Source organism: Pinus tabuliformis, chromosome Q (assembly GCF_031772625.1).
Source record: "Pinus tabuliformis cultivar Carrire ecotype Pingquan chromosome Q, CPIR1, whole genome shotgun sequence".
NCBI lineage: Eukaryota > Viridiplantae > Streptophyta > Pinopsida > Pinales > Pinaceae > Pinus > Pinus tabuliformis.
Window position 1 is genome coordinate 140,760,181 of NC_142296.1, and position 10,705 is coordinate 140,770,885.

The 10,705-nt window shown below is 31.6% G+C and overlaps 1 long non-coding RNA gene across 2 annotated transcripts; it reads left to right on the forward strand.

The window, feature by feature from the left end:
- The first annotated feature begins 4,268 nt into the window (after positions 1–4,268).
- LOC149218646 (uncharacterized) lies at positions 4,269–5,527 on the forward strand. Of its 2 annotated transcripts, XR_016248633.1 has the most exons (5): positions 4,269–4,446; positions 4,571–4,653; positions 4,776–4,873; positions 4,964–5,007; positions 5,107–5,527. It is a non-coding gene; the product is annotated as an uncharacterized LOC149218646 (long non-coding RNA). The 2 variants fall into 2 exon arrangements; XR_016248632.1 differs by lacking the exon at positions 4,269–4,446 and having other exon boundaries at positions 4,456–4,653.
- Positions 5,528–10,705: the final 5,178 nt, after the last annotated feature.

The following is a 10,705-nucleotide window of genomic DNA, read 5'->3' on the forward strand; positions in this document are numbered from 1 at the left end:
GTAACTTTCACTCATGCTATAAGACTTTATAAGCCTAAACATTTTGTTTGAATAAACTATAGAAATCAATATTATTTTTATTCAATAAAAATGGATAGAGGTAACCCATTCGTAAAGGAATTTGTATTTCCATTTTCACAGGCATTAATATCTTTACACGGTAATTTTGAAATGAACCTTGTAAAGGTTAAATATGATTTCGGATTTAGTTGATATAAATTCAACAAGCTTTTTATGGAGAATTAGTATCAACTACTAATTAGATGTTGAGTTAAGGCATATTATTGGAATGGGTTTACATTAATGATTTTGTAGTTTTTACATGAATATTTAACTACAAATCTACAAAGCTATTAGATGGCATGGCCAAAAATCAATGCTAACTTTCTTTTGTGGATCACATGGCCAATCATTAATGTTAACATTTTTGTGTGGATGGCATTCCTAATAATCAATATTAATTTCTTTGTGGGATGTAGTTAAGCTCAAAACCTTATAAAGCCTCATTAAAAGAATAAATAGTATGTTCCTAGAGTTTGTTATCTTCTTAAAATAGCACAATGCTAGTGTTAGATTTACTAGTTGCAAGATACAAGAAAATATCTCTACTATATTCTTGAAGACTCAATAAAGGGGTTGAGGCAAAGGCTATGTAAAATGATATTTACAGTGGATCATCGCATATAAATTGAACTCCTTTATATAGTAAGTTCATACAATTGTTAGTAATCGTTAATTAATTAGCGATGAGTCTATATAGGAAATCACCTTTGTCTTATTGACTTTTAAGTTGTGAAAGGTTAGATTCAAAACTTCTTTATTTAGTAAGTGCATGCAAATATTAGTAATCATAATCTAATTAGACATGAATCTATATATAAAATCATATTTGTCATATCGACGTTTAAGTTCTGAAATGTTAGATTCGAAACACAATTGAAGTATCACCTCAACTTTTAGATAATCTTCCTTGATCCCTTTATTAGATACTATGAAATCTAATGATCACTTTTAAACAACACAGAAGATGCACTAACAAGAGAGAGTTAGTAGATAAATTGAATATAGCCAAGTGTTCATCTGGTGGAGAAGTCAATCATATGATTGAATGAGTGGTTCGGATTGATTGAATGGCCAGGTCAACTTGGGAATTAGAATAATCAATGACATATGATTCGATAAAATAATTGAAGTAGTAGACAAAATTGACCAAATATTGTGGAAATAATTGGAATAACATGCTTGTTTGATAATTGAATCTTTCACAATCCAAGGGAAATTCTTAGATTTGGACACTATAAATAAAAATACATTATGGTTCAAATGCATAAAAAATTGTATGGTGTATCATATCAATCATGTGGTGAAGAATTATCTCATTACCATGGATTGTGATGTTCTCATCAAAATTATACCTCACTAAGTGTTGTAACCGTGTTTTTAGACACCACATATCAACTTTAAAAATAATTATTCTTCTATTTATTTCTTTTAGATTATATTATCTATTTTTTTTTTCAAGTTCATTCCCCAAAACATATCTCTACCAATCATAACTAACATTGAGGGAAAGGGTCTATTAAAATAATCAATTTCTATGTGGCACTTTTTCCAACAACCATTAAACTTTAGCCATTGTAAGGTTTTTATGAGTAAGTTGGCTTTCCTTATAAAGTTTGCAATGATTCTTCACCTTATTCTATTTTTTCACCCCCATTAGAATGGTCTAAAATTCATGGTTGCATTAAGATTATTATTTCCCCACCTCTATTCTTATTATTCTTGTTCTTTTTCTTCTTTCGACTTGGTTATTAGTTACACTTTGGAGTAATATATTGTGCAACGTGTACATCTAAAATTTAGATGGGGATCATAATTATAATTTTTGTTTTACTAGATGCTAATGGATGTAATCGCATATGTGACTACTAGTTAGCATTTAAACTTGGAGAACAATTGTCAACAAAACTAACAACACCATCAATGTTTGGTCCTAGTTTCAACTTTGGTTGATCAAAATTTGACCTTGGCAGATTAAGAAATATTTCATAAAGGAAACCAGTGTAAGAATAAATCATACCTATCCATTTTTCCCTAAATATATCATACTCTTTGCTTTTGACTCCAGATAGGGAAATATATTTAGACAGAGTGAGAAGGGATTATTTTAAAACCATTCTAGAAGAAATCTGTGGGTAATTTCTACTTTAATAATTCTCTTCCTTTTATTCTACTCTTGAATGCTTTCGAGTATGTGAGTACTAGTATCTTTACTAAAAGTATAAAATAGATGTATTATTGCATCATAATGAATAATTGACATTAAATGATTAAGAAAAACTATTTCTAAACCATTAAAAGTCATAAAAGAACCTCCCTTTAAATATATATACCATTTCATGGCCACTCTTATAAGTTTGCATTGATATAGTTGTATCCTAATGGGATAATCCATTAAAAAATTTAATTAGTAGCACAAACGAAATATTGTAACATGATGCCCATGATCGTCGCCATATTTCACTTCAAATTCAATAATGTTTGAAAATCACTGATGGAAACATTGGGCTTAATATGATTGGGGAACACTAGAACATTAGTTAATTTGATGTTTCCAAAAATGGTTAGTATGTTTTCGGTATAAATTTCCAACTACTAATGTTAAAAACTCTAGGTTAGCTAAAAAAAAATAACCTAGATTTTAACTAGCACCCAATTGCCAAGAATGGTCCATAGTTGGTGGGATAGATATATCATCTTTATGAAAAAATACAATTTGATTTTACTCCCTTTGATAATTTTTCAACACCCACTAAATAACACTTATTCTCCTTTAAAGTTTGATTGGAGCCTAACCTTAAAGAGAACTAATCTAAAGTGATAGAGTTACACCAACAAGATTAATAATAAAATTTCACACATGAACATTCATATAGATGTTTCTTCTATATGCACTAATTGTTTGTGCTTTGATTAGTCTTACTATGATCAATCTTATTATATATAAATAAAATAATTAGTTATAAATTAGTTTGTGTTCCTAGTAATCATTTGAAATGTTTAAATAGTCTTGAGCGATGCATGCTCTCTTATATGTATGAATGTATCAAAGGTAATATGGTGGTTCTTAGATGAGTTAGTTTATGTATGTTCAAAATTAAAAGTTGGAATTATTTTAATAGATAATATTTTTTCAATATTTTCTTAAGAAAAAATAAATACTGATATATATCCATCTTAAACACACATATGGAAAGAGCTAAGAGGGATCAAATCTCTTGAGATGAATACTAGTGAAAAGTTTCAATAAAATGTTTGCAGCTCAACATATTTGAGTGTGTGATTGTGTGTGTGTGTGTGTGTGTATATATATATATATATATCTAGAGAGAGAGAGAGAGAGAGAGAGAGAAATTCTAATTTTTCATTGTTTATGTCACATTTTTTTATGTATAAAATGGATCAAAATTTACTTAGACATAAAACAGTGAGACTTCTTAAAAAACTTAACTATATATTTTTTTTTCAATTGCTTTATATAATCTATATATGTGTCTTTTTTAACTTTTAACTACTATCACAGCTCTACAATCACTATGCCAAAGCATTTTTTATTTTTTTTGTTATCCCTATACATCTACACACAAATTCATATGTATCATTAAAGTAATCATAATTCATTTCCCTTTAAGTATTTCATAACCTTAATCCCAATTTTGTCTTTGTTTATTTTTTTTTGCAGACCTATTCATTAATCTAGTGGTAACCATAAGTTAAAGGGGTTAAGGCCTTATGTGTTATATGATATACTTACTCAGTTTATATACCTACATATGTGTCTCTGACGTGTTATCCCTCATGTATCCATAATCGTAAATCCACGATAGTATATTTGGGTTTTAATGTTATAATTTACATGTGTAGAATCTTTGTTTCTTACATTCCATATTAATGACATGAAAACCCTTTTTAATTTATACCTAAGTGGTTTCCTTGATGCACATTAACCTGTTCTTTCCCATACAACATCCTTATTTAATTTTTGTATTTATTGATCTCTATACGGTCTCATCTTGGGAATGTGATAACCAATCTATTTGTGCCACAAGTGCCTCCATCACATGGAGCGTAGGTGGCTCTTTGGGAAGCGTTCAATGGATAAGATGATTCTTGAGTTGATCAAGGGTGGAGATTAAATTTTCCAACCCTAATCCTCCTTTTCAATGGATAGTGGGGATTATGTCACATTTGTTGCCGCCCTCCTCACCTGGTGGCCCTGTTGTGTGTTTTCGACAGTTGTCGGTGGTGCATGGCTTCCATGTGACCCTAAATAAATCATGGTGGAGATTTAGAGGTTGTGTCCCTTTCACTTCGCATTTTTTTTCTTGCTTCCAGGTATCACTGTGGCTAAATTGATAAATTCCTTTGTTCTGGTATTTTCGTGAGGTAGCTATATTGTTTCGTATTTCTATGTGATGATGATATAGTTAATTTATGAAGGTTTATAATTTTTCGTGGAGTTTTTTCTTTCCTTTCACATTATTTCTCACCCTTTGTGCGTTCATGTCAGTGTTTAACTACAAGTTCACTCGATAACGCCTCTAGTGGAAATTCTTGTGGTTTTCATTTCAAGTCTTACTATGCCCCTTCCAGGTAACTGGTTACAATCACATTTCAATTTAACCTTAATTTAAGTCTTCTTTCCTTATCTTTGCTCTATTACAATGGTTCATTTAAGGGTATGAATTCAGTGATGGTTCTTCCTGGTTTTGTAGGGAAATCATAGGAAGGATAAGGGATTTTCTCGACCACCGAGTTGGTTCAGGGTTTTTGGTGCACTATATCTCTAGTTCGCCACACAAATTACAATAAGGTAGTCTATGCCTTCATTATGCTTACCCTTCATGGATGAAATCATTTTCTCTTGCACTAGGATTTACTGTACTAATTAACTTGTTGACAGAGCTTAAAGGTGCGGACTCCCCGATTTCTTCAGATCCCACACAGGTAAGACTGGTTTCCCTTCGAGGTTTAATGGTTCTTTGTTGAAATCATTTTGGAATGATAATATTACCTAATTCATTCTCTATATTCCATGATTTGCAGGTAGTCATTGCTCCTTCCGGTTACCTCTAGTCAGCGAGATCATTCTGTCAGCTATGATATATGTTCCCATGGTTGTTGTGGTTTCAGGTTGGTTACATTTGTTTTGCCATATAAGAGACTAATGGACTTATTTTTCTTTGGGAAAATTTCTGGTATCACGAGGGATATAGATTTATTATGAGTTTAATGTTCTGGCATTCAGGAACTTTTGTGCTATGAATTTCCATTTTATCTATCTAAGCTATTCAATTTGTGAAACCTTAATTGATGATGGTCCATACTCAGCACAATGTGTGATGAGGCGTCGGTTTGTATATAGGAAAAAAGAAAACCTTTGGGTCACCTAATGTTAACACTGTCTATTCCAATGGTGTTTTGTAATTAATTTTCCTCTATGCACACCATCTATTTTATATGGTCCAACTTCTTGACTATAATAATAATTACATATTCAAAAAAACTACTTATATTATTTGATATATTCCTTGGGTTCTTCGCTAAATAAAATGTAATGTTTTCTTTACTCTACCGTATGTGAATAATACCTATATATAGTCATGGTTATATTTCTGGGTTATTTATTTTTCTAATTTTATATGTATAAATGTATTTATATTCTAGTAATACATCTCGATTCCATTCAACTACCGTTTTTATTCCTTCGTAAATTACAATGTTAGTTTTTTATTCCTATATATATATATATCACAGTTCTGGTCACACCCTGCTAGTAAATCTCTATTTGACTGTTGAGGAAACTATGTTTGTTACTAATACTATAATTCCCTTTAGTTTAATTTTTCAAATTTTTACAACGGAATTTAATTTTTTTCTATGCAATATATTTGTCTTCCTAGGAAGATATATCTTAGGTTCTGATAATCATTTTTTTTAAGGGCTTACCTAGACTCGGTAATTTCTATATGACTTGTAAGGACCTTGCATGCACCACTCCTTTACTCATTCCAAATTTAGAGTTAGCTACTAATTAAGAGGCATGCATTGATAAGGAACTAGATTATATTATTATTATCTCTGAAGCCATATTCAAATTGATTATTTTTTCTGTGACTCCTTCTCGGCTGTCTAATGAAGTATTCAACCTAATATATTATGAGATCTTCTCATTCAGTTTATTATACTGGTTTATAAACATCATTCTCTCATCAGCTATTTACATTCAACTATTTTTAACTAGAGTTCTTATTCATTATTAGAATCAGTTTGTAGTATTCACAAGATTTCATAAGTGACATACACACTTAGCGTGGTTGTAGAACAAATAATTAAGCCCCTATATTTTTTAATCCAAATCTCATGTTGGGTAATCGTAAAAATCAACCTAATAGTAAGTATAACCTCCATACATATTAACTCAAGAAACAAAATCTATGTATCGTTAAACCTGTAGCATTTTATTTGTAAACAACTAAATTAATCTTCAAAAATTACATGCATAACAAAAATAAGACTCAATTAAGATTATCCAAATTCATGATCAAAGAAAATACCACTATCTGAGCTTAAAATTACAGAAATATATTTCTCTGAATTTGGAATTACAAAAATACTTTTATCTGAATTCAAAATCTCACACATATCTTTTTCTAAATTCAAATTTTCTAAAATAGTTTTATTTGAATTCAAAATTTGAAACATATCTTTATCTTAACTATATTATCCAATCTCAAAAGACTAATTGTAAATTGAAGGCATTCCAAATGACAACATTTAACAAAAATTTCATGAATTAATGAAGTAAATCAATACAAGAATAGCCTAACCAGTGTCATTGTGTGAAGAACACACACTTGGGATTTTGACACCTTTACCACCCAACCTTGAACCGATTTCCTTGAGTTCACCTACGAGGTGAGACTCACTTTTCAAGGTATCAACAACCTTTATTGATCCCTTCTTTCGGTATTTCATACGTTTCTTCCATGATTAATTCCCTTCAGCAACATCCCTCTTTTGTGGTACGTTTTATCCACTAGCCTAGGCTTTTCCTTGAAATCCAAATTTTCTCTCCCGTGGTGCTTTATTCTTATTTAAGCTTAGCATATTTCACTAGCTAAGTGATTCAATGAATTTACTCTCCTATCCCTTAAATCCTTTTCTAGAATTTTTTTTATCATGAAAGAATTATTCCAATCTCATTTATCAGTGAGGTTTTTGTTTTTCTTTCTTTGGAAAAAATATCGTTTTCAAGTGTGTCATTCCCAAGTACTTAGTTTCCATTTATTTAGTAATAAAAATATGTATTTACATAATATTTCAATGTACCTCGTGGATTTTCATTCTTAAATAAATAATTAAGTCTCAATGAAAAAAACATTACAACAATGGAGGTATATTACATTTGTCCCCTCTTTTTATTCACACCGTCCTTGACATTTATTTTGCAGTTACTTCCTCCTAAAACACCTAGATAATTCTTTTGCATTTCATCTTCTCATTCCTACCCTAGACTCTTCGGGAGTAAATTGCTTCCATTGCATTTTAACTTGAATGACGGCTCGATTCTTGAGCCATATGTCTTTGAAGTCTAGAATATAGAGAGGTTATACCGGGAAGTGTCCTTTGAGTTCCACTTGTAGCATTTTCCAATCAATAATGTGAGAACTATCATGTACATATTTCTTAGGTAAAGACACATGAAAAAAATTATGCATTTTAATGTGACTCAAGATTGCTAATTTATAAGCTATGGCTCTAATTTTTTACAAACTTTCAAACGGTGCACAAAACTGTGGTGCCAATTTTGGACAGGTTCCCTTCCTTAATGTACTTTTCCTTGGTTTAACCCTCAAATAAACATGATGTCCAACTTTGAATTCTCTATACACTCTTGTCTTGTCTGCATAGATTTTTTGTCTGTCTTGTGCGATTTTAATGTTCTGCTAAATCCTTCACACTATTTGCTCCTTTTCCTTTAAGGCATCTAACCTGAGTATCAGTCTATCCTCTGGTTCACTCCATTTGAGAGGGCTATGTCATTTTCTACCATAGATGGCTTGAAAGGGCTCATTTTGATAGATGTTTGATAACTATTGGTGTAGGAAAACTCAGATAAATACTGAAAATCCTCCCATTTTGTAGGTTTATCCATGACATACATTCTGAGCATGCCCTCCAAAATATAGTCATTTCTCTCAGTTTTCCCATGCATTTAAGGATGATATGGGGTATTGAAATTTAGTTTAGTGCTCATGTGTTAAAAAAATTCCTTCCAAAAGTTTGACGTAAATTTGGCATCCCTATCTGATACTATCATCTTGGGTATTCCATGTAATCGATTTTTTTTTCTCATAAAGATATTACCAATTTGTGTTGTGTAATAGGTAGATTGGATTGGTATGAAATAGGATGCCTTACTTAAGGTATCCACCACCACCATTATGGAGTCATGTTTCCTCTTTGACCTTAGTAGTCCTATGATAAAATCTAAATAAATTATTTCCCACTTCTCTTTAGGAATGGGTAGTGAAGTCAGCAATCCAACGAGGTGTTGATGTTCAACCTTTACTTGTTGAAACTTTGAGCACTATGATAAATACTAAGCCACCTCCTTCTTCGTACTGGGCTAGAATTAATTCTTCCTTAATGTTGTGATAATATTTTAGTACCTAGAATGTTTTGCATAAGGTTTCTTATGATACTCATCTAATATCCTTTGTTTCAGTGCATTTACATTGGAAACATACAATCATTTCATGTATAGCAACAAATTTTCAGACTTTTCTGCATAACTTGTAATGTTAATTAGCTTTAGTTTTTGTTGAATTTCCAAATATTTAGGGTCACTAGTTGTTGAGTTTGTAATTTGTCCTATCAACATTCTATTCACACTACTAACAAACACTTCCATTAGAGTGTTAGCACACCTGATATATTGTTTTATTTTGAATTCAAATTCACTAAGAAACACCATCCACCTCGCATGTCGGTGTTGAGATCTGGTTGGCTAGAAAGATATTTTAGGTTGATATGATCAGTTACCAAAATGAATTTCTTTCCTAACAAATAATGCCTCCACATACTTAAGACATGTATGACTACATCTAGCTCTAAATCATATACAACATAATTCCTTTCATGGGTTTTCAACTTCCTAGACTCATACGTTATCGTTGAATTGTATTGCATTAAAACCAACCCTAGCCCCTCCATACAGTCATCAGTGCAAATTATAAATTCTTTATTCGGGTCTCCAAGTTTCAAGATTGGAGCCTCTGCGAGTAGATGTTTTAGTTTATCAAACTCTCCTAAGATTCAGGAGTCCATTCACATTTTACTCCTTTTTTCTGTAAGGATGTGATAGGATATGCTAATTTCTAGAATCCTTATATAAATATATGGTAATATCTTTTGATCCCCATAAAGGATCGACCAATAGATACATACTTTGGTATGGGCCAATTGACCATGGCTCTAACCTTTTCAGGGGCAACTGCTAATCCGTCCTTTGAAATGATGTGCCCCAAGTTTTGTATTTTGTTTTTGTAGAATTCGCATATACTAAATTTGGCATATAATTGATGCTCCCTTAAAGTTTTTAGTACCAAATTTAAATGTTCCATATGTTCCTCTTCATCTCTGGAATATACCAGGATGTCATCAATAAATACCCAGACAAATTTGTCTAAATAATTCCCAAATATGTTGTTCGTCAAGCACATAAAGGTCATTGTGGAATTAGTAGCGCTGATAGGTAACATTACAAATTAATAGTGACCATATCTCGTCCTGAAGGTTTTTTTATGAATATCTTAATTTCTGATCATTAATTGATGGTATCATGTCCTTAAGTTGATTTTTGAAAAAATGGTTTCCCCCCTTACTTGATCAAATACGTCATCAATAAGGGGCAATGGATACTTATTTTTAATGATTAACATGTTTAACTGTCAATAATCGATGCACATTCTAAATCTGCCATCCTTCTTCTTGAAAAATAACTCGATTGCCCCCCATGGTGAAATACTAGGCTTAATATAGCATTTGTCCAATAGTTCTTGTAGCTACATTTTCAACTCCAATAATTTAGGTGGACTCATTCGGTAAGGGGATCTACACACTGGGGTTTCATCACGTACCAAGTAAATAGAAAATTCTATGTCCCTATGGGGATGAAAACATGGAATTTTCTCTGGAAAAACATCACAAAACTCCTTAATTATTAGTAGGGCATCTAAGTTGGATTCCTCTCCTTGTTTTTCACCTACTTCTACATGAACCACAAATAATTGACACCCCTTCCATACATTATTTTTCATTTTTAAGGTTGATATTTGCCTCACTAATATAGGTTTTTGTATACCCTGAATTGTTTGAGTTTGCCCTTCCTCATTCACACAAGTCATTGTTTTTTCTAAACAGTTTATAATGGCCCCCTTTCTTTCCATCCATACCATACCTACTAGTATATAATATGATCTTATGGGAAGTACATTTAGGTTCACTGTTGTGGAATAACCATTTCAATCAAGATGGCATTTCATTACTTGGCTAGTTACCCTTCTCTTCGTGCCAGTTGCCAACTGTACCAACCAACCAGTTCAATATTTTCATCTTTAAGATTCTACCACATGTGATC